The sequence below is a fragment of the Bactrocera tryoni genome, chromosome 4, assembly GCF_016617805.1.
Source record: "Bactrocera tryoni isolate S06 chromosome 4, CSIRO_BtryS06_freeze2, whole genome shotgun sequence".
NCBI lineage: Eukaryota > Metazoa > Arthropoda > Insecta > Diptera > Tephritidae > Bactrocera > Bactrocera tryoni.
This window is the reverse complement of record NC_052502.1, coordinates 53,473,216-53,499,509: the sequence shown is the minus strand read 5'-3', so window position 1 is coordinate 53,499,509 and position 26,294 is coordinate 53,473,216. Positions and strand designations below refer to the sequence as shown.

General features: G+C 33.7%; 2 protein-coding genes across 3 annotated transcripts in view; one reads left to right on the top strand and one right to left on the bottom strand.

The window, feature by feature from the left end:
* The window catches only part of LOC120774603, a 439,267-nt gene that overhangs the window by 351,467 nt on the left and 61,506 nt on the right, over positions 1–26,294 (top strand). The gene's annotated exons all lie outside the window — the stretch shown is intronic.
* Positions 1–26,294, bottom strand: part of LOC120773679 (protein folded gastrulation) — a 90,286-nt gene that overhangs the window by 40,363 nt on the left and 23,629 nt on the right. For both annotated transcript variants that reach the window (XM_040102710.1, XM_040102711.1), the window contains exon 2: positions 9,945–10,040. The gene's annotated coding sequence lies outside the window, so the exon portion shown is untranslated. The remainder of the gene's footprint in view (positions 1–9,944; positions 10,041–26,294) is intronic.

The window sequence follows — 26,294 nt, the reverse complement described above, 5'->3', positions numbered from 1 at the left end:
AGAACTTTCGCAAAATTATCAGACACTGCTAAAAATTAGCTCAAATCTGAAAATAAATTAAAATTTAGCTTAACTTTTGAGAATTTAGGTAATAATTGAGGGGCTGGTCAAAACTTTGATTTTTGACAAAATTATAGCTTTGATTAAGAGGCCTTTAAATTAAGAGGTCTTTGTTGCAGACTCTTTTCTGGAAATATAACATTTTAAGAAATACCAAAAAATTATGCTTGGAAGTGTTTAGAAAACACGAAAATCTAGTGCAATATAAAACTTACCGTCTGATCAAATTTGACCCGGACTAGTTCATGTAAACTGCTCGCAAACCGAATCAATAAAATTATATTTTCTAGATAGCTATAATTTTATGTGCTTGTGAAATTTGATCTCTTTATGTGTGTATTAGTGTGTGTTTGTCAGCTGTTTGTTTACAACGCCAAAAGTTTGTCTAGCGATTTTACCATAAAAAAAAAATCGAAGAACGTGTTTGCTTAAAATTTTGTATTTCCAGCGGAAATACACACTACAGAATAGCTAAAAATAATGCAGAAGTGCTTTGGAGAGTCTACTTCAGCACGAACACAAGTATTTGAGAGGTTCAAAGCATTTAGCGCAGGGTGTGAAGTCAGCGAGTCATCATGAGAATCGTAAAATCGAAAAAATGTAAAGAAGCAGTGCTGGATGATCATGATGTTAGAATCAAAGAGCTATTTGAGGATCTTAACAGCTCTTATAGATCAACTCAACATATTTTGGCTAATATTTTGGATATGCAGCGTGTCAATGCTAGAGGCGAACAAAAGATCTGATTCTTTAGCAGAAATGAAGTCCACTATGAATTGCAAAAGAGCTGCCTAACAACGCTGCTGAAGACCCTAAGTACATTCATATAACGCATCATTAGGGGTGACGAAACAAGGGTTTATGAATATGGCGTCGAAAATGTCAAACAATCTAGTTGGCGCTCTAAAATTGAGACGAAACCGAAAAAATAAAATTCGCTGAAATCAAGCGTTTGGATAATTGGATTAAGTGTTAACATATTTGTACGTACATTACTATTTCTTAAGCCATGCAGGAAGTTCTGATCATGCTCACCGCTCAGGGGTTTCTGTGTTGTGATACCAAGCCAGTGAAACCTTACTATTACAAAAAAAAAATAATTTTTATAACAAAAATCACGAATCAGCAGAATATCATGAGCTTCTGATTGCCTGATTTGTAATATGAAAGATCTTCTCTTAAACCCAAAAACTGTTTGAAGATGTCTTAAAATTTGTAGGACCCTTTATATCAATCCTTAGATATCCAAACACACAAAAAAAATATCTCCAGCAACTCCTACAAGCATCCAACAGTGCTGCAAGCGCTAATTATATATTTATTTAGAAGTATTTACACAAAACACAATCCATTGATCTTGAAAGTGATACGAAATCGAACTACATTCATACCACAGTCACGCCCACCAACCATTTATGTGCATTTGAATCAACCTGAATTTGGAAAAAATACATTTTTAGCACAAATTTAGACTTCATTTGGATTCTATTGCTGCACTAATTCGCCGTTGTTTGTCAATAAGCCATTACGTTATTGTTTTAACCTACTTATGGCGCGCACTGCGCACTCGATTGACGGCAATCTAAGTTTCACATCGACATTTTAGTGTAACATTCGGCGCCGTACGAATTGAAATTCCCACAGAGTCACTGACACGACGCTGTTTGAGCGCCCGAATGATGCAATTCATGGCCGAAGTGTTATGAGTGTGAGACCGAAAAGCGACCAGTACATCACAGCGCGCTTTGACCATGAACTCTTTGCCGTAAGGCGCACAAAAATTGGCGCAATACATAGGCGCATGCGCAAACACTGGCGCACATGGCTACTCTCGTATATAGATTGGTGTGTGTTTGTTTGTTGCGCTTGCAACTAACGAATTTGTAAACCAAACAGCGCGTTTCCACCTCAAAACTACACCCAACTAAGCTAACTAACAGAGGCAACAATAACAACACCAATGACAACATTAGCTTCGCAACTGACTAACTCCAGCCAACAATAACTCAAATTGATTGACCGCGTTTGTGTAATGCAAGTGCACACACACACAAGCGCATTAATTTATGGCTGCGTGTATGTTTACATTTACAATAATGCTTTGCGCTGTGTTGTTGGTGGCAGCTGGTGGTGCGCATGCGCGAAACGCTAAGCAGACGCCATGGCAAGTGACCGGCGAACGGCGTTGGTAATTTTATTTGGCCGCCAAGTGTTGAGCCATTTTAATGGAATTAACAGGTGACACAACAGCACACGGAACTGCCGCTGACGCACACACATGCATATACACGTTTTTACGTGTTTGTTGGTATGCGCTATATGGCATGCCGTCTGCTGTCAATGCCATATCAGTTACATTTATTTGATTGTTTAATAGCTTATTGCCATTTGGAATTCACTTTTGTCGTTTGTGCTTTGACCACAAATATGTGCAGACATATATATTTTTGTAGTACAACGATTTATTGCACTATAGTATGTATGTATGTATTTTGACACTTCTTTTGGTCCCAAGCGTTTTTAGACTTCCTCGCCTTTTAAGCCGCCTCGTGTTTTATTTGTCGATTTCCGATAAATTATTTAATAAGTTATGTCAATATGTATGCTTTAGCTTATCATTTTGTAAAACCGTTGCGTACATACAGTGACTTAAAATAGTGTTCATGAGTTATATGTTGCCAATGTTGTCGTTTTCTAGTAGAAATTTAGACTTTTTTTATCAAGACTTAGCTGTACTTGTTCATACATATATATTTAGATATTTTTCTAAGGATTTTTGTCCAGTATAGATTGTAGTTCAAAATCTGCGATCTGGCGCTGCCCGAGATAATAATCTATCTATCACTCTAAATTAGCTGATGATATCTTGCCAAAAAAAACAGGTTTTTCACGCAAGGAATTGAGGTCGATTGGTCAGTTTGTATGGCAGCTATATGTATGCTATAGTAGTCAAAACTGAACAAAATAGTCAGGGATTAAAGCGCTGCTTTTGGCAAAACTTTCCGCAAAATTTCGTGAGGATCTTTGGTCAAATATAAAATTTTTCCATACAAGACCTCGATTTTGATTGTTCAGTTCGTATGACAGCTATAAGCTATAGTGCTCCGATCTGAACAATTTTTTCAAAGAATGTTACCTTAAGCAATAAATTGAGCCAAATTTAGTCAAGATATTTCGCTAAATAAAGAAGTTTTCCATGGAAGAACTTGACTTTGATAAGTCAGTTTGTATAGCAGCTATATACTACATATAGCTGTCTGATATTGTCGGTTCCGACTAATGAGTAGCACCTTGTTTTGAAAAATTAAATTTCAGGTCAATATCTCAAACATTGAGTTACTAGTTCACATATATATAGATGAGCAGTCAGACGGATATATCCACATCGACTCAACTCGTTACGCTGGTCATTTAAACATACATATGTATGTATACTTTATATGGTCCCCGACGTTTGTTTTCGGATGTTACAGACTTCGTAGAAGTTCAGAAACTTCAAGGAGCACAGAAACTTTAAACAAATTAAATCAGTGATGAAAAATTGAGGTTACTAGACATAATTGAAAAGGTTGTGGCACTTTTCATACCATAGACATCTCTTCAAAGGCCAACGCCCCATTATAGTAGCTGTAAGTTTGTATATACTATTTCTGGAGCTGATTAGTTGGTCATTGATTCTATTCCTGTTAGATCTGTTTTCTTATATTGTAGCTTGTTATTGGGTCCACCTATTTGTTCAAAATACATGATCGTTCATGATAGACGACGCTGCATAGAATTCATCGAAAGAGGCTCATCTGCTTTGCCGACTTTTCTGCCTTTAAATTGCCGAAAATGTTCCTGCGGGTGGGAATTCAGCCTTCCTGCAGTTGTTGACAACGCAGGAATTAATGTGTGGCGTCGGCAAGACCAACAGCGCCGACTGGCTAGCCGTGTATGTGGTGGCTTTCTGTATCCTCCGGCAGTTAATCAATGAAATTCTCTATGCCTAGTACTTCCACTTGGAAGGTGTTGGCTGAGTTTGTAGGCGGATAGAAAGAGAGACTGGACTCGTCCGTATAGATAGTACTACCTCTACCTCGTCTTCCCCTACTAAACTTCTTCTCCTTTCAGACCTAGCGACTAATCTTATCCGCGAGTTAGTATTGAAATTTAACCTTGGGATTATATAGTCCGATTTACGTAAGTTTATCTGGTGCCTTATGACGCTATGTTCATAATATTTCCCTGTTGATGCAGGAATATTTTAAACGCCTCTGTCACGAATTTATAGCCCCAGTAACAACTCCACAAGCTGCTCTTTGTATTCCATTTCATTTTCACACAATATATTTTTTATTTAATGTTAGTCACCGTACAAGTGTTCCATAAATTAGAATTGGTCTACAGATGGACCTATAAATTTACCTGTACCTATTATAGTGCAGAACTTTATTTTCAATGCTGGAATAAATTTAAAATTTGAATCAGCTGAGCTACCCAAATTTTAAAAGATAATAAATTTTACTTCTTCGGAAAAAAGAACAAAAGGAAAGATAAGCTAAGAAACTTTAAAAAATATGAAAAGATTGTAATACAAAATAACTCAAAATTTGTAATAGTTTACTTCATTCAACTCACTTCAGTTGAAGGTACACAATTATGATTTTTCTAAAACTCGAACAACTTAGGTATAATTACGATTTAGACAACTTTCGTAACAAGTCTTATTGATAACATTGATACTATAATACACCTAGATGCATCTACACAAACCTACTTACCATCAGCGTTAAGTTCTCGTTAACTTAACCAATATTTCGGCCAGTAACCGGAAAATTACCAGTTAACTTTTAGTTAAAAAATAGGTTATTTATCTAAGTATATAACGAATATTGGTTAAATTAACTAGAACTTAACAGAAGGATGGCAGCTAATTTTTCATATTTTTTATTTTTATTTTCCTTTCTTTTCCTTCTTTCTTATGCGTTCCTCTTAATGTTCATAACCAACTGAAGCAGCAATAAACCATATTCATAAAGAAGAATTTATTTTAAAAGCCACCAGAAACAAAAAAAAAAAAAAACATAATTAAAATAATGAGGAATATAAAAAAGAACACCAGCAACAACAACTGTCATGAAGGCGCAAATAAAATATTAAAATCACTTGCGTAATTAATGGCCAGCAGGGTTTGGTGCTGATTGCAGCTACAATTTTTAATTTTAATTTCTGCTCTTCACAGCACAACAAACACTGTTTATTGGCGTTTGTTGTAATTGTAGTATGAATTTACGGCATTGGTGTCGCCACCGGAGCACTGTGCGGTGCTGCTGCGCCTTCCGCTCAACACTCGTGTACTTGCTGATTGCGTACGCTGATTAAGCACAGCAGCACTATCAAGCAACGCCAATCCGCTGCCGCCGTATTTCGTACACCAAAAAATACCAATATTAACAACAACAAAAAGTTTATTAATACCGCAAACGCCCGCAACTACAGAGGATGCTTCACTTTTTTTAATATGAATTCATTGGCCATTCACGCTCGCCGTCACAGTCGTGCTGGCGACAAGTTGCCGGGCTGTGCTGTTGTTGTTGCTGTTTTTGTCAGCGCAGCACTGTGAGTTGTGCGCGTCGGAAATGCGCCCGAAAACAAAATAAATAATGCGTACTCATTGGCATAAATGGCCAAATGTTCGCGCATATTTCGCGCTTTAAATATGCCAAGCGCTGCGCGTTGATAAAAAGTAAGCGCCGAGCAACAGCAATAAAACAGGTAAATTAAATTTATTGTGTAAACCTGTCGCAGCGTCGCCAAATCGAAAGTTGGTCTCATCGCGCATTACGCGCCTTTCTTTTTCGGCGCTTTGCTGATCATCGGCGATTTTTTGGCTTTATTTCGCTATTATACAATACAAAGTATGCTGTTGAGGCAGAAAAATGGCGGCTTTTTTAGTTCAATGGTAGCACTAATTAAAGAAGTGCGTGGAAGACGCAGTTTTGGTGCTCTTTTTCAAAAATTGCGCATAAGCAAAAGCTTAGCAATCACTTTTGCAACTGTTTTAAAGAGGTTTGAAAAAATTCTTATGGATAAGCAGCTTTTAAAGGAGTCGAGATATATTTTGATATGTATTGTATTTATATATGTACATACATAAGTCCCGCATTATTTAGGAAGCCACGCTTACAGTTTATCAATTACAGCACGACGAGAAATATTTTAAATATTTTTTAATCTGCTTCCGCTTCCCAGTCCGAATTGTGATAAAAGCTTTGCAAAGGGTCAGCAAATTTCGATAATTCCCAAACTTATCCACATAACTTTCGCACGAAGTAAAGGGTGATATACCGTCCAGCACACACATGCATATGTATGATTATGTACCCACATAAATATATTCAATACCATACATATATGTACATATGTTCTTATATAGTCACAAAACTATAAAGGAGTATATATGTAAATGTACATATGTAGAACCAGTGAAAAAATATATAGTAAATGTACAACACCAAACGTTATAAAAGCAACTTTTCAGAGTTTGAAATGTGACCAATCGAACAAGCAACTGGTATAAGTAAGTGCAGCAAACTGGCATAATCAAGCAGAGATAGAATAACAGCGCGTTATACCTGTTCCGCATTTCGTCGAATTCACTTCTCCTAATTTCATAAAGTTGGGAACTTAAGGGTAGGAGACCCTCTACAATATCACTTTTGCCTACAGAAGTATAAGTTTGTAGAAGAAGTAGAGAAGAACTACTCCAAATTAACTTTGTCATATGCCTTGAGTTGTTACTACTGTATACCCAAATGATATTAACCGAGTTTCCTTACCTAACGCAGTGAAGTGCTACGGATAGCCTTAATTGCCACTAGAAGTATTATTGGCTTGCTAATTAGAGCAAAACCCCATTTGGTGCCTTCCATTTTACACAGAATCACGATCAGAAAGACTGCATTAAACGAAGTTAGTAAGAAGCTACCTTCTGTGTATGGTTTATTGAAGCAGAATACCACTCCAGTTCATATTTCCCCCTTTGATCCGTCAGTGAATAATGGATTTCGCTCTTGGAACTCTCGATCACAGAACCATTGGTCAATTCTTCTCTATTGGTGAATGAAATCGCTGTGCTTAATTTCTCAAGGAGCTCATTTTCTTGGTCGCGTTGTCAATTTTGCCCGAGTTAATATGAAATTACTATTGCAGAATCAATCAACTTGAAAGCGTTAGCGGCGACTTAACTCTCTGACGAAAAGAGGTCAAGTAGGTGTTTATCAATACGCCGTATTGGGCTGTTAAGAAAAATATTATAGAAAATGGTTTCAATTTTTACCTATTAAATCCTTAAATTAAGTATTATAATATTTAGGATAATCTTTCTATTAGTCAGTGAAGACAGAGTTTTAAAGTTAGCCTAAGCCTTAATTAATTCTACTATTCAATAAAAAGTCGACCTATTTCTTATTCATGCGAGAAGAGGCTTGTTGTGAAACCGACAAAATATTATTTCATTTCCGATATTCATGAAAACTACTATCTATTTAGAAAAACATAAGGAAAAAAAACAGCTGTTTGTGACAGCTCTCACTGCTCTCAGAGCGCTTGGCCACACTGATGTCACGGCAAATTATGCTCAATTCTTTGTGTGTCATCGATTTAATCTACTAACTTTGTAACCAGCTAACATTAATGCTTGTCTAATATAATCAATAGTTACTTATAAAATTAATATTCACCGGCTAATGTAAATAAAGCCTTTATATTTTCATTAAAGTCAATTTCAGCGCCATTTTTTAGCATAAGAATAAAATAGCAAAAAATTTTATGCAGCACTAATTAAATTCTGAGTTATTAAAAATGTTTATTATCTTTTTCTCTATCATTTCAGGTGAGTTGGAAAACAAACTTTACGTTCAAACCTATCAAAGCCATGGAAGTTATTTACCATAAATATGCGTAAGTCGGATTAATCTCTTTTTATGCGCATTTTTTAGACGCAAAACAGAAGCATGTGTCAATAAACATTAGCAAATGATAAAATTACATGCGAAGCGCTTTAATATCTCACAGTAAATGCACTGTTTTTGTATTTTTATACCCTGAACAGGGAGTAATAAGTTTGCCGCGAAGTTTGTAAAAACCAATCAGTTATTGATGATATTTTGTATACGCTTGTTTCTCACCAAGTAACTGCACATTTGTGGAAATTGGCGACAGTGGAGCACTATAGCGTATAGCTGTAGTACAAACTGACCGATCAAACTCAAGTCCTTGTATGGAAAACTTTTTATTTGACAAGAATTCTTCACAAAATTTGTTATGGAATATTATCCAGGGCAATAGTACATTCTTCGAAAAAATGTTTCAGATCGGTCCACTATATCGTATAGCTGGCATACAAACTGACTGGTAAAACTCAAGTCCTTGGATGTAAAACTTTTTTATTTCACGAGAGTTCTTCAAGAAATTTGGTAAGGATAATTATCTAAGACAACAATACATTTTTCGAAGAAATTTTTCCGATCGGAGCACTATATCGTATAGCTGTCATACCAACTGACCCATGAAACTCAAGTCCTTGTGTGGAAAACTTTTTTATCCGACGAGCATTCTTCACGAAATTTTGAATGGGTTACTATCCAGAACAATAGCACACTATCCTAAGAAATTTTCCAGATCGGACAATTATATCGTATAGCTGCCATACAAACTGACCAATCAAAATGAAGTTAAAGATATCTTTATACCCTTTTTTGTTACAGAAATACAACTGTGAAGGGTATTATAGCTTCGGTGCAGCCGAATTTAACATTTCATCCTGTTTTTTTTTTTTGGATTCATATTATTTTTATAATAAAACAAATAAAGTATGCTTATTCATAAAAATTTTTAATTTTAATTTTTTTACCTTAAATATTAAAATTTTATGCTGCTTAGCACCATTGAAACTAGCAATACTTTGTTGTTGTAGCTGTATTAAATTGTCAACAGAAATTTTCACAACAACAAATGCAACAATGACAACAGTGTGAACATCTGTTTGTGCCCATTGAAGCACAAGCGTTTTGGGAAAAACTGCGAAGCGTTGCCAGAACTATGCAAAATAGCATGAAAAAATATTGAAACATATAAACATTGTATATGTACATATGTATATTAAATAAATAAAACAGTGTCTCACATACATATACATATGTATATGCGGGTATTTTTTCACGATCTCACTTAAACTTTTGACAATGTCACAAACGTCAATGGTAAAAAATTTATTACGCTCATGGACAGGAAAAAAATATAGTGCGACTAAATATGTGCATAAACACATACTATAGGTAGTATGTATGTGCATATATAAATATTGTATGAAGACAAAAAAAATTGTTGTCATGTAAGTATGTACATATGTACTTGTATATAGGCATATGTATATGCCGCCATGGCTTGTTAGTAGCCAGTTTAAATTAAATAAATTAAAGCAATGCGTCATAACAACAAAAAAAAAAATTTCAAACAAAAAATGCAGAAAAAACATAACATGACATGGCATAGTGCGACATAACATAGCATATCACCAAATAAATAAATAAATGCGCGTAAGCGATCGCTGAATTATTCATACCAATAAATTTGCGCTGACAATGAGCCAGTGAGCTGCCCGTATGCGCGTGAAAGAGATAAACGCGCCGCTGGGAAATATACAATTTTGTTGAAACAGCGATTTTTAATGAGCTACATATTTTGCCAATATCAAGTGCAAATGTCTATAAACAAGCCAATTGACAGGCTAACTGTATTATAAACTATTGACTGCACACACAGACAAATATCGCACCTACACACTCAGAGTTATCACTTAAATGTACCGTTAGTTCAATATGCGGTACACATGTACATACCTTTAGGTTTGATCAGCTGCCAATTAAAGCTAATAAATTTTGTTGTTTTTGTGCGGAATTTAACAGCTGCCAGCGTTTGCTTTAATAAGTTAAATGCTGTAAGAAGAGCGAGAACAAAAAATATTTTAATTAATTAAAAGTTACAAAATTTAATTATGTGTGCGTTTCGTGCTACTCACTAAGTAAATAATGATTTAAATTGTTTTGTATATAAATTTAAACACATTTTAGCCCGTTTGTCGTGTGCAAATAGCAAAGAGCGACAAATAAAATTTTGAATTATAAATTTTTGTTTATCTAATTTATTTTTTACTTTAACTCATTTGTTTGTTTAAATCATTGCTTGTGCCAAAATTAATTATAACTATAAGAGATTTGCATATATGTAAATTTTTTATTTGTTTTTTTTCTGTCAAAATGTTTAATAATTACTGAATAAATAAAAAAATATTTTCTGTATCGAAGTCTATGGTTAAACACTGCTCTACGTGAGCATTTAGAAAACGCAAATAGCTGCATAAATTTGTGAATAACTGTAAATTTATATAACGCTAAAAAATTAATACAAATTTTACACAAAAATTATTCAAAAATAAAAAATCATAATTTAAAAAATAATAAATTTTTGAAATCAATAATTGACAAGTTTCAGGCAATATATTTATTGTTAAATAAAACCAACTTTAAAATTGAAATTCACACACAATAATAGCCACAAACAAACGCTATTAAATACCTTTCCGAAGCTTAACAGTTCCTATTACATAAAAAGATACCCGAAATCAAGACTACTGAATTTATTTAAAGTTTTTTAACCAATTTCATTTGCTATCACTTAAAATCTAAACATAATTTTAAGTATACATATGTATGAGTGAAAAGAATTTCGAATTAAAAGGCGACAATATTACATGTGTCAAAATCTTCAAAAGTGTCTGTTTTTCGAAAAAGACAAGAAAAAACCCTTCACAAATACAAAACATCCCTTAAAAGAAACGAGAAAAATATTCCTTCTGATTGTTCAGCTTGTTTGGCAGCTATGTGTATGCTATAGTGAACCGACCGGAAACATTTCTGCGGAAATTGCACCGTTATCTTGGGCAATAACTCAAGGCGAGTTTCGTGAAGATACCTCATCAAATGAAAAAGTTTTCCATACAAGCACATGATTTCGATTGAACAGTTTGTATGGCAGCTAAGTATATGCCGCAAGCTATGTCATAAGTTATCGAATTTACTGGATAATAGGGCTTATAGACGCTTCAGATGAGTCCTTCATTCAGACAATTAGTAATAATTCCCTAAATTACATATGTATATACATACACATAAGGGCGAGACATGTTCAGAAAATAACTGAAATACTCTGAAGTACGATACAATTTTCAGCTGTATTAATTGCTAACTTTGTCTGGCGATTTTCGCTTGCTAAAAGATCAATAACAATACTGTAACGTTGCTCCAGCCTTCAGAATCGCCAACATGGCTCCGTGTCACTTCTCTCATTACCCAACATAAAGAGAGCCTTAAACGATGGTCCTTTCACGAAATCCGTGAGCACGACTAAAAGCTATCACAAAAATCGGGCAAACACCGGTTTGGCGACCTCTGGTTACACACATAAGGCCATTCCATCAGAAATAATTTTACCTCAATATTCTTCAAATTGATGTTTTGAAAATCTTAAAAAACTTTCCTTGGCAGCTGTCAAAGGTTACAAAAATTTAAACAAGTCGACAACTGAATTTAAAGCATAGTCATCTAATTTACAAATTAATTGTTTTATTTTTCAACTTAATGTCTTAATATCTCACTCAACTATCGAAATTTAAAATGAGTTGATAATTTACGAATTAATTGTTTAAGTTTTGAACTAAATTGTCTCAACTAACAATTTAATTGTCTCAATTTACAACATAATTAACGCAATTTACGAATAAGTTGACTTCAAATTGGAGTTTTTAAGCTATAAAAAAAATACTTTCCTTGACAGCTCTCAAGGATTACAAAAAATTAAACGAGTCGATGATTCAATTTGAAACAATCATGTAATTTGCAAATAAATTGTCTTATTTTTCAAATTATTTTCCTCAACTTACAACTTAATTGTCTCAATTTTCACCTAAATTTACTCAATTTAACACTTAATTGTCTCAAATTACAACTTAATTGCTTCAACTTACAGTTACTTAATTACTGTAATTTACAAATTAGTTGACTCTCTCAATTGCAATTTCGCTTCAATTTATTATTTAGCATACCCAATTTTCGATTTCATTATCTCAGCTAATTGAACACAGTGTTCTTATTTAATTAATTGTATTAAAAACCTAAATCATTTGAGAATTCAGCTAAAATTTAACGACTAACCAATCTTCAATTTGCATTGCATGCCAATCTCCGCACAGTATTAAGCTTTACTCTTGTTTTTCTGCTTCAACTTTTAATTTCTCGCTTTAAATCCACCTGTCAGTCACATTTTACCCAAAAACCTGTTAGCCGCCTCATGCCAGTTATATTGGCAAGTTGATGTGGGTTCACCACACAGAATTATGTAGGCGCCACCGCACTTTATGTGATGCCGCCCACAAAAGAATAACCAAAACACCACTCTAATTTGTTGAAATTGACAGTTTAATTCAACGCATCAGTGCGTCTTTCCGACTTTCTTTTTAACTTTTCTATTTTCGCTTGCATTTTTTTCTGCTTCGGTTTTACTTTTAGTTAGTTTAGCTTTAAAAAATTCATTTTATTTATTCAGCTCCTGGAACAAATAAATGGTCATTGATTTACAAAAACAAAAAAAGGTGAAATGTGTGTGTGTAAAGTTAGAAGTCCGGCGGTGATGCGCCCTCTGTCAATGGCAAACAATGGAAATTGACAGTTTCGGTGACATTTAATTCGAAATAAATTTGTGTCAATTTCTTTTGCAGAAGGTTATAAGAAAAGGCACATACTATGGACATACATACATGTGTATGGATAGCGCTTTGTTTTACTAGTTAAGTTCTGAAAAAAAGTTTTGATTGTGTGGTTATGTAAGGTTGAGGTTATGTTAACTTTGTCCGACGCGGTTTCTTAACATCGCATGAGTTGTTGGCATAACAGCAAGATTATGAGAAAGCTAATTCCGGAATTTTATCTTGTTTCGCATTAACGAGCAATAAATCATCACTATGCGATTTGGGCGCTGTATAAGTTTTCCGAAGAGTTTGTAGATTACAAAAATAGATACTTATGTGTGTCACTATAAATTATTATTCTAAAAAAGTAGTAGTACGAAAAGGTCTTTCGTTTTCAATTATAAGTATATAAAGATAATCTATAAACATTTCAAAAACAAAAGGATTACAAAAGGATCCTATGTTTCTGAAAGTGATGGGTTACTTTTTTAAGTCATCAGCATTATAAGTATGTACATATGTATTTTTACCGATTATCGGAAGCTGACCATCACGATGTTTCAAGCTATGCCCACATTCCTAAAAAATTGCAACAAATGTCAAAGGACTTTCAAAAACTCTCATGGTTAAGGAAGTTGTTTGAATCATCTCTCAACACTGATGTCAAAAAACGATTTTTTCAATTTTATCAGCACGTTATGCTTGCTTGGAGTTGAGTGCGGCAGCAGAAGTGAGATGTTGTGATACATCTATAAAGTCTTTCTGTCGTTAATTTCACTTTTCCATCACTGAGACGTGTAAAATATGAATAAGAGCCTTTACTGAGCACAGCTTTAACATTATCTTAAGCCAATAGCTATTATTACCAAGCTGCAGTCGGCTGTCGACTCCACGACAATTTCCACGACAGTCAGTTTTACTTAAGCACATATCGAACCCGGCCGAGCATAAACGGCAGCCTTCCTCAAAATTATTTCCGGAGTATTTTCTCCTCGAATTGCACCGAATCTTACTAAGTTTTTGAAGTGACTCTGTACTCTACTTAATTCTATTTTGTATTATCCTAAAAAAAATAGCTCGGAAAAGAGCAAAGAGTCATTAAAGGGACCTCGTCAGTTCAAATAATATACATATGCAGTATATATTCCAGTAAGTAGTAAATAGTTATTTTATTGCGAGGTTGTTCGTAAATGATAGGTATGAAATATTTGAGGCTACAAATCGTTTTGGAAATTACTGTACAAAAGACTTCTTCCATCACATTCTCAGTTTAAAGCTAAATCTTTTTCTCTAATACTTCTCTTCAGCAGTGCGAAATGACAGGCTCCGATTGAGAAAAAAATTTGTAACGCAGCTTTGTAGTATATATGGTATTTTATATGCACACATACCATAGCATTAGATTACTTATTGATTGGTTAGTTATTGGGTATAATACTATAGTACTATGGTTAATGAGTTTTATAATTGCAATAGCTTGCTTAAATAAACCTAAATACTTAACTGTAATGTATAATGCATAAGTACATATGTACATACATATGTAGCATATGTAGTCATATGTATATAAATACAATTCATAAATAAATTCACTATTTATCCAGCAAGCCAACTACCGGTTAAGTAACTGGTTACCGAATGCGTTACCAGAGATATATGTTAAACTTTCTACAAGTTTTTTAATGTCCGAATTGACAAATCTTGTATCATGGGCTAATGAATATTGAAGCTTTATACATAGTATATTTTGAAGCTCCGATGACTTCCTGAGTTGTTCCACTCATTTCAATACCGTCACTGTAGCGCTCAATTGAATAACCATTACATACATATGTAGTTCAAAACTTGTTTTCAGTGCCTTTCTCATTCCTAGTACTAATAAATACATATGTACATTCATACATATGTACATACATATATATAATTTATATACACGTATACTATATGTGTGTGTGTGTTCAAAGATCACTTCCACGAAATATTATTATTAAGTACTTCGTAAGTACATTTAGGGGCTCTGTATTATACGTATTTTCCATGCGCTAATTTCGATGACTTTTTCGCATTTTAATTACAATGTCCTCCGCGCTCATTTCGCTATTTGTCAGCGCAAACACAAGCGGCGTAGGAGAGCGCACTAACACAAATGTAATTGCAGTGCACATGGATCATGCAGGGGTGTGCGTGCGTAGCGTCTTATCAGCTGACAAATTCATTACTTTTAGCTGCTGTTGCTGCTGCCAAAGGGGCTACTGCGGCTGCTGTTGATGCTAAAGCGGTTGAATTTTGTTGCTGTTGTTGTTGCTGCGGCTTATCAGTGTAACAGCGCGAAAGCAGACGACAGACAACAGCAGTACAGGGCCAAAGGCGGTAAACACAGACATAAAAAGTGTGTAAATATACAAAAATATTTATAAGTGTGTTTTTATTTACATAAATATGTGTTTTACGGGTATATATGTAAATAGTAAATAAATATAGATACATATGTATATAATACGCTATGGCAAGGCAGTAGTTCAGAACAAAGCAAAAACAAATGAAAATACACGAATTTATAAGTATTGCATTAAAACCTACATACATACATACATATTCATTATGTATGTACATATGTATGTATGTGCTTATGTACATAGACGTATTTATATTCAAGCTCATTGACGCGCTTGCCACGCTGATAATGCGATTGTATCTACGTGCAACAAGCAACAATATGTGCATTCACAACAACAAAGCAATTGTCTATGCAAATTCAAATGTGCAAACGAGTGGCAATGACCCTGTAGGAAAAATTTCGTGGAAACAAAGCTTTGTAAATATTTTTTTTATACCCTGAACAGTAGGCCGAGTCGATTTGTGGGGAGGCAAAAAAATCGCCCATTGCTCTATGAAAATCATATTCTAGGGATCAAAATAAGAAACTTTGCCGAAGGAACCATATCTCTGAAACGAGTTCTGATGTCCCCCAATTTGGGTCGAACTTTTGGGTAGGGGCAAATTTTGAAATAGAATTGAAATTACCATTTCATTCTTATTACCTCTGAAAGTGAGGAGAACTAAAGCAATAACCACTATGGTATTTCAAAAAAAATAATAAGTGAAGTGACCATTCCAAATCAAAAAGTTTACAATGAATCCACCATCCTCTACACCGCAAGATGAAGCAACTACATCAACAACTATCGAAAACCCAATGAGTCATATACCCAAGCATGATGTTACTGTTTTTGGTGTGTCTACTGATTTGTTAGCGTTTTCATTCGATGGCAGAAATGATGATACTTTAACGATATATAAAATTGATGAGAAGTATCATACTAGGATGGTAAAATAACCTCATCTTGTTATTTTGAGAGAACCCAAATCTGAATTGATTGGTTACGTAAGACTGGAACATGAAACCGCTGAATACAAAACAACCAAATTAAATGGCTTTTTCAACGATAAAAATATATCACTGGATACATTAATTGGAATATTCACTGACGGTGAGTCAACAAACACTGGCCCACACGGTGGAATTATACGACGATTCGAATTGCTGTTAAAAAGACCATTGCATTGGTTTCTTTGCCTTCTACACTTCAACGAACTTCCGTTTCGGCATTTGTTTGAAGCTTTGGATAAATCAACCAGCACTGGACCAAGATCGGCAACCAGAAAACTGAGCCGTCAAATCGAAACTTGTGAAATTTTTCCGGTAAGTTATTGCTATCACTTATTTATTATAATTGCCAACCATTTTTAATTATTTTGTTATTTTATATATATTTAGGTGATGGACGGCTTCCAGAAAATTGAGTTGCAAAATATGCCCCCTGCTCCAGAAAAAAAAGAATTTTCCACCGATTGGAAGTACTTATACGACATGGCCCATGCAATTTCTAGCGGCGTGGTTCCGGTGGATCTGTCTAACATCAAACCAGGGAAAATTGTACATTCTCAGTGGCTCACCAAGGCCGCTAGATTATTGCGATTATATGTGACAACGGGAAATCCAGATGCAAATTTAAAAATTCTGGTTGAATTTATAATTAAATGTTATGTGCCAATGTACTACAGCTCTGTCGTGTACGGCAGTGCATTATTTTTCAAGTTCATTGGTTGGTCACGATTTCTAGAACCTCGTTTACGCAAAATTGTCAATCAAGTAATTGAAGATAATTCATATTATGCGCATTCGGAAAATATCTTGTTATCAATGTTGTTTGATGATAGGAAAGAAAAGCGCGACTGTGCCATCAAGAAAATTCTACGCTATCGAACCGATGTTGACGAGCCAATGGAACTTACGAGTTTATAAAAAACCAGATATAAACTTTAATTGCACAAGTTATACGGGTATGATCAATTTAAATGATATAAATATCGTTTTTGAACCACCATTCACGCGAAGCATTCCATACGATACATTGAAAGAATATTTAAATCAAGATGATCCACCGTTTAATGATCCAAAAATTCCATCACACATACAAGGAACGGAACGACATATTCAATTGCTAGATAGCGTTTCCAAACGGGTTCTACCGGAAAATGTAGAGGCTGTTATGGCGACGACATTAGAGAGCCATGCGAAATTGCCCAGACTTGAAAGTAAAAAAGACTTCAAACAATAATTTTTTTTAGTTTCTTTTCTATAACTCACTTAAATTAATTTTTTCATTTACATATACTTATATACTTTCTGGCAATTTGACATAGATCATAACAGAAGATAACGTTATGATTTTTGAACAATTTTTTTGAATCATCTCACTATAGCATATAGCTGCCATACAGATTGATGGACCAAAAGCAAGTTCTTGTAAAGAAAACTTTTTTATTTGACAAGACATCTTCGCATAATTTCGCAAAAACTTTATACGTAAGCCTTTTCTTAACAATAAAATGTAGAATTTTCCTACAGGGTATGTATGACAGCTCAGTCTTTCAACAAATATTGAGTTATCAAAGTGAAAACCGTATTGTATTCCCTACAAACATGTACACCTCCGCATTATACACATTTGAAAAGTGCAACGAGTGCCTGATTGCCGCGATAATCGTGAAAAAATATGCTTGCAACATGCCACACAACACACATAACGCGTTTCCTTTCATTTTTTTGTATGCTTTGCACGTGTGTCAGCGTTTTGAAATTGTCAACATAATAGCGTTTGATAATGTATTTACCTTTACTTCCGATTTGGACTTGTACGTTTTGCTAATACTTGTTTAGACACCTACAACAACGCACCAAAAACTGAACCGCATTTGCATGCAACGCAGCAGGCAGGAAGTGTTTGCAGCAACTTTACCCAATTCGTACAACTGCATAATACTTCACTTTTTCGAAAAGAAAAACAAAAAATAAATGCTATTTTATCGCAAATGTGCATCTTTTTGCATATAAGCAAACAAAGCGTCGAGTGGCGACGACGAGTGTGTGTAGTCTTGTTGCAGTGTAAACAGCTGCGCATTAGCGCTCATTATCGCCTGCGTGGGTGATTAGTAGATCTCTGATTTGTGAGTTCACTTGTTTGTCGGTGCGGCTGAGTGCCTTAATTGGTCTTGTGTGTGTCTGGTCTGAACAAGCAGAGGCATAACAGTTATCTACACACTTACGGTTATAGATTTAGTGATGATACAGGCAGATTTATAGACAAAAATATATACAAATATATATTTGTACATATGTATAAAGATATGTTGTTACAATCATTAGTGTGGGCGCCGCCATCGCAGCTGGTTTTGTGTTGCTGTCGAAGATCTGCTAATATCGCATCTGCAGTTGCAGATTGGCATCTATCAGTATGCGCAATCTTTTCCAATCATATGCGCAAACAGTAATCAATTATAAGATACTTGTCTGACTATTCAAGTGCACAAAAAAATTGTCTGGGGTTTTGAAAAATTTTCCATTGAACTTGTTAAACTTGAAAATGATAGCTTTTGATTTGCTTTCAAGTAATTTACCATAGATACAATTTATCTTTATGAAATCAGCAAAAAAAAATTATATTTTTAGTTATTAGAAGAGTAAGCACGTTAACTACGATTGCACCGAAGCTACAATACCTTAACAAATAGAAATTTCTGAACTTACAAAAACTTAATTTTTATCAGTCAGTTTGTATGGCAGCTACATAAGTATATATATGTATGTATGTATATGCTTTAGAGTTCCAATATCGGCGATTCGAACAAATTAGCAGCTCCTTTGGGAGAAACTGAGATGTGCATAAGATCAGAACGATATCTTAAAAACTCAGAGACTGCTTTGTAAATATGATAGTTTACTATCAAAGCGATTGTCTTTAGGCAATATGTCGATTCAAATAAGAATTTCGATTAATTCCGATTCAATTGGATTATATTTAAAGTTTTCTATGCTCATTATTTGCATTGGGAAAAAATAACATATAGTTAATTAAATATAATACTATATTCCACAATAGTGTATAGCACAGAAATAAAAATTATTTGATCGCAATGTATCGATAATAAATCGAAGTATCGATAACTGATATTTTTACTTTCGATTTGGTTTGATAACCATATAAAATGATTTGGCTACAATATTTATAAATTTTTTAGTCGGAATGTATCGACAATCGATAATACTTCACTTCACTTCACTTACTAATATTTTTACTTTTGATTTGGCTTTATAATCCTATTAAACAATTTGTCTACAATATTTAAAAAGTTGTTGGTCGAAATATATCGATAATAAACAAAATTATCGACTACTGATATTATTTTTTTTTTGATTTGGTTTAATAATCATATAAAATGATTTGGCTACAATGTTCAAAAATTTTTTATTCGAAATGTATCGATAATAAACCAAGTTATCGATCTCTAATATTTTTGCTTTGGGATTGGTTTTTTCTCAAATAAATTTTTGAATTTTCTCCTAAATAAAATGAAGATTTTTAAATTTGTTAATAGGCTTTATAAATTTTCCAAGAGTTTAAGGCTTGGATGAACCACTAACCTTTGCCCATAGCCGTCACTGGTTGATTACATTTGTTATCCGAAGTTGGCTGGAAAAGCCTTTCCAAACTAAGAATACTTTCAAGAATAGCATTGAACCACTAAATCGAGTCAGCTAGGCTTTCAAAGACAATGCAAAAACACTGAAAACAAAATTGCTGAATTTTTAAAATTTTGAATTCAGATTCGAATTTATTCTCAGACGATAATCATAAGCACATCGTCATTTAGAATCCAAAAAAATCATCATCGAAATTGAGTTTTTTATTGCCTACGATTCACTAGATTATATACATTCATACCTATACATACATACATATGTATGTATCATAAACTTTTAAATTTCCGCTAACCCTTGTATCCAATATACCACCATCTTATAACCAAAACACACATTTTGTTTCAAAATGAGTGGTTTCTATTTTACTGTTCTTCCTTCATTATGAAAAGTTATGAAAAGTGATGTTATGATATATTTCATTTTCGGTGATGATAAGTATGTAGAAAAGTGAAACTGTTTTGCCTAAAAATAATAAATATATGCGAAAAAAATTCTGTAAAATAACAACAAATTAAAATCAAGATATTTTCGGCGAAATTTAGTATGGCCAGAATGCTATTGCTGTTTATCAGCGTGTGAACGAATACCAGAAACCCGCAGAATTGGCACCAATCGCACCTGCTTTTGTTTCACTGTGTCTATCGCTGAGTTCACTGATACCTCTTCTCGCATTTGTTTGCTCTTTTATCGCTCTTCTTTGATGATTCGCGCAATGCAGTAATATACTTTTATATATGTATGTATGTATATATTTTTTTTAATAGTCACATATTTTGTTTTTGCCTACGCATTCGCATTCAATGACCGAATTATTTATGCACGAGTTCAAAGGAAAACGAGTATAAAAAGTGCCTTGTATTTTATATGAAACATGGGCGGCTAGGCATTTAAATTTTTGTATCGATATACTTAAGAAAATATATGTTTTTATATGGATGTAGTTGTTTTAAAATGCTTATGGTTTATATAAACTTAATTGAACTGCTTTAGGTGTGATCGATTCGCCACTTCCCTGCTCGCTTACAACAGTTATGCTCTTTTGTTGAAAATAAACACACGTTGCGACCACTAAGCCATCCATATTAATTCCAGAACACCTTTCAAAGTTGGACTGTTAACTTGTTGTTTTTTCTCTAACTCTTTATGCCATTTTATGCGATTTATACCAATTGCTTGTTCGATTCGCCACTCTGCAAGTTTGGCAAATTAAATTTAGCTCATATTGTAATTATTTTTTTGTATTTGTTATTCAAGAAAAATTTACTTTATCGCAGAACATGACATTATTCCTCTACAACTCCCTTAAACTTCAACCCACACAGTGAAATTTAGGGTAGTACAGGTTAATTTAAAATAATGAAATTAATTTTTATATATGTATGTATGTATGTTTTTAATCTTAGAGTTTGTAAATATTTTCCAGTACTCGGCATGCTCCCGAAACCTTAAAACTACAGCATAAAACGGGAACTGGTTATACGACTACCCCCAACTACACGTGTTACTTTTTATATTCGAATGTCTGCTACCATAATGTAATAAAATGATAAGGCAACATGTCAAATGACTTGACAAAAAGCAATTCGTTGCACAGAAAAAGATGAGAAACCGATTAGATGTAATATGACATGGGCAGCGAGTCCAAAGTCTGCGAACTGCTGCTGGTTTTTCTCAGAAGTCTGCGCTGAGCAGTGAGTAGGCTACACGGCAAATAGAAGAGGGCATGCCGCATAGCAGACATAGTATAACCTATGTACATAGCAGATGTAGACTACGTAGCATAAATAGCATACATATGTACATACATACACGACTTACAGACAGGGCATACTTGAAAGAAGTGCTCAAGAAAACATGCTTGTTTAGACAAATTTTAATCTAGAAGAGCGCTCTTCTATTTATTTTTATAATTTACCATAAGACCACATAGTAAACGCTTACGCTTCAAATTAAGCTATGTATGTATGTATATATATATATGTTTCTATGTTAAATATATGTATATACATACATACATACGTGCAATGACCTGTCAGCCAAAAGCGTTCGGTTATAAATAACAGTGAGCATTCCTTCGCGGCAATTAAGACAATTAAAGCAAGACGCGTCTGTGAATAATGAATAATCACAAAACAATATGCAGCAATTTACTAAACTTCTTAGGCAGAAAATATTAACTTTGCAGCCACTAAGTAATAGCTGCTAATTAAAATCGAAAAGCATTTATATAATTTAGCTAAAAAGGCTGTGTAGTTAACTAACTTTAGACAGCCGTCAGAAGCTCGGATCTATCAAAAGTTGATTATGTCAGCCATTTTATAGTTGTTGCTATAAAATACCATGAATTATGTAAAAAAAAAAATATTTATATGGATAAAAATAAAAAAACGGGAAACTCAATACTTTTTTTGTACGTTTTAAATACTAAACGTCTCTATAATAATTACGAGTTTCATCAGCACGCGGTCATCATTTGAAGCCGCTGGCGTTAGCAACGTTAGCTTAGCACTCATAAATATTTAATGGCTACAAAGTTTTGCATAAATTTACTAAATTTTAATATTATAGTCAGAGAGTTGTGATTAGTTTTTATTTACAAATACAATGAATATAATAAAATAGTATTTTAAGGCATGTAAGTTGCCCATAGATCAGTTAGCAGATGGCTTATATAAGCAGTTAGAGGAGTAATAAAGCTTTAAAGCCTGAAATAGTGGCACAGCTAGGTGATCAATAAAGCCTTAGAGCCTCCAATAGTAGGTCTTCCACACTTAGAACCTAAACCAATCAACTCGTTGATAGCATGGACAGGAAACTACAACTTACAACCCACAACCTGGCTAACAAAGTTCTTAAGTTAGTAGGCAGACTTCGCGGAAACCTATAATGAATCCAAGAAAAGCTACAAGGCACTAAAATATATACAAAAAGAAGCCTTATAAATTAGTAATGTTGGAAACTTCAGAATACCGCGATTAGTCGGTAAAGTAACCATATACAAAAAAACACTGCAATTAAGTTTCACCGAAACTGAAGAAAGCTGAAGTAGCTTAAAAGCTCTTAAAAACTTTCAAAAAAGCTTAAAAACTCCGCCGATTTAAAAGTGATGTTCAAAAACTAAAAACTTTTTGAAGCGCTTGAAAGCTCCCAGCAACTTTCAATAAAGGTTAAAAGCTCAGCCGATTTAAAAGTGATGTCCAAAATCTAGAAACTTTTAAAATAGCTTAAAAGCTCCTAAGAACTTCCAAAGAAGCTTAAAAGCTCCGCAGCTTTAAAAGTGATATTCAAAAACTACTAGGTATTCCTTTGAAATATTTGGGAGTTCCTTAAGCTCAACAAAACTTCATTTCAACTTTAATAGATATGTATTACATTACTAAATAAGTAAAAATTACTACTTCAAAGCCTAGTTCCATAGGTTTAAAACCGGTTTGCAGGCTTCACGGAAAATATCAAATAAATACTAAAAAAGCCTTAAGAACCGAAAATTATTCCTGAAGTGCAAACTTCTTAAATTATTAATAACAGTAACCAAAGAATACCACTATAAATCGGTCAAGTAACCTTTTTGCAAAACAACAAACGCTGCAACTAAGATTCATCGAAACTGAAGAAAATTAAATTAGCTGCTAGCAACTTCCAATGGAGCTTTAAAGCTTCTAGCAACTCTCAATAAAGCTTAAACGCTCCGATGATTTAAAAATGATGTTCAAAAATCTATATAAATTAAATATTTGGGACTTCTTAAAACTTAAAAGCTCAACAAAGCTGTATTTCAACTTTAATAGTTATGTATCTTTTGGCACCTTACTAAGTAAATACAACTCAATAACTTCGAAATTCACTAATAAGGTTCTAAGGCTAGTTTACAGACTTGGCGGAAAATGTATAATAAATACTAAATAAAAGCACCAAGGAACTACTATTCCAGGAAGTTATTAAATTTATAAAATCCGGAAATTCAAAAACTAGTATAAGTCGGTTAAATTATCATATCCCAAAACAAAGCACCTAGCAATGTTGAATAAAGCTTAAAAGCTCCGAGGATTTAAAATTAATGTTCAAATATTCATAACTAAATATTTTTTTGAAATTTTTCGGAGTTATTAAAACTTAAAAGCTCAACAAAGCTGTTTTTTTTAAACTTAAAAGCTCAATAAGTTACCACATCAATTAGTTGGAAAAGCAGGCAGGTTAATAATGGTAATAAAAATAAGCAGCAAATATATAACCCAAAAGTTTCAGTTAATCATAAAATAAAAAGCTAAAAAGCTTTAAAGCCGAGCATTTGAAAAATATGTACTTAAAAATTTTTGTATTTTCTTGTGCTCGCAGAAACCTTCATATAAAAGCTTCCGGTATAGTTATAAGTTAGTAATTAGTTACTGCGAGCGTCACTTTTGCAAGTCTGAGCACTTTTGGAGAAAGCTTTTCAATGAAACTCGATCAGTTCAACCTCTCAACATAAACAAATTAAGAATTTAAACTTGAAATCTTTAAGCACCTAAACTTTCACCACAAACTTCTTATGAGAAGAAGTCAATATTTAATGATCTTATATTTTTTGTGAGCTTTATAGCTTCTAATCACGATTTATAGTATATTTGAGGAATTGCAATGACATGATATAATGCAAGAAGCTCTCAAGGCCTCTTCAACGACTTTTTCAAGTGCAACAAATTCACAAAAATTAACAAGTATAAAAAGCAACAATAAAATACATATTTATGTCTCATAAGAAAAAACAAAAATTATCAAAACCGCAACAACTTAGCAGCCAACAATAAATTCTTGTCACTTTTAACGTATTCTACGGGCTTATAAATTGCAGCTTTGGCGTCAGCTTTTAGCGGCAACAATAACGGCTAAGGGACCATGCATGTATGTATGTACATACATATACATATATGTGATGCACTTGCTATCATCACACTGGTGCCTCGACATTTCTTATAGCTTGATTATCGAAGAAAACGGTTTACACAGAAAAAGCTCACCAAAGTGACAGGCTTTGGTAGCGATAAATATGTTTACTTAAAAAAATAGTAATAAACTTAAATCCAGTTTTTAATTTACATATACATTTACTAAAGTGTGTGTGTGTGTGTGTTTGTACGTCAGCAGAAAAATGCGGTTTCTGCCAAACGCGACGCTTATGCAGAAACAACCAAGCTGAAACATTCGTACGCAAATATTAACAGTAATCACGAGCTTACAAAAAATATATATTTGTATACATTTGTATGTGTGTAGATAATTAAATAATTAGCGGTTTTATAAAAATCAAATAAAATCCAAAATCATAAATACAAAGCGGCGCGGCACTTGAAGCGCTTAATTATAAGCGCGAATACGCAAGGCGACCCGACGCAGCTCAATAACACGACCGCAACAGATAGTAGAGTATATGTATATGCACGTATGCGTGTGTATGTTAGTATGTGTAGGTAAATATACAACTCAGTTAATTAGGTATTTATGGTGAGTAGTCATCAATATGCATGAGGAGAAAGAGCTTGGCCTGATGAACGACTTTAAATTGGGGGCTTAGCTTGAAGTACTGCTACAAAGCTAACTACTACAACAACAAGTATTATAATAAGAAACGCCAAAGAAGTAAAAAACATAATAACAAAAACAAACGCAACAAAAAACATGTGTAATAACAACAACAAGCACAATAAACACAACAAAAATATTTATGATAACAACAACAGACAAAATGAAAACAATAAGCACAACAGAAAAACATCAACAATAACAAAAACTGTAAAAAATTCGAAAACCCCGTGTTTACTGTGTTATTTCCCGAAGCACCACAAAAATGCTCGATTTTAAATTGCCGAAAATCACTACTAAACTAAATCTTTTATGTAATACATAAAGCCAGCGTTTGAAGGGGAAAAACCATTAATAACTAAGTGCATTGAAAAATTAAGCAGCAGCAGCTTATTTGGTGCTTTTTCTTGTTTTCAACCCATTACGAGCAAATTATAATTAATTACTATAATCGGTTTTAAATTCGGCCGCTTCGCCGTAAATATCAAATTACCTCTTCACACAAACCGCTTGAACAACAATTAAAATTGAAGAAATTTTTAATAAACATATTCTACGTTTTTTAAGTTTTCCTGGTTCACTAAAGGCCAGACAAAAAAACAGGTAAAACCGTAACTTCGCTCGCCCGTAGCTATAATACACTTCACAATTAAATAATTTTTCCATATAAGAACTTAATTAGTTTGTATGGCAGCTATATGCTATAGTCATTCGATCTGAACGATTTTTTCAAATATTTGAAGCGTTATCAGCAAAATTAACCCACGCAAAATTTCGTGTCGATATCTCGACAAATGAAAAAGTTTTCTATACAAGGGCTTTATTTCGATTGTTCATTGTGTA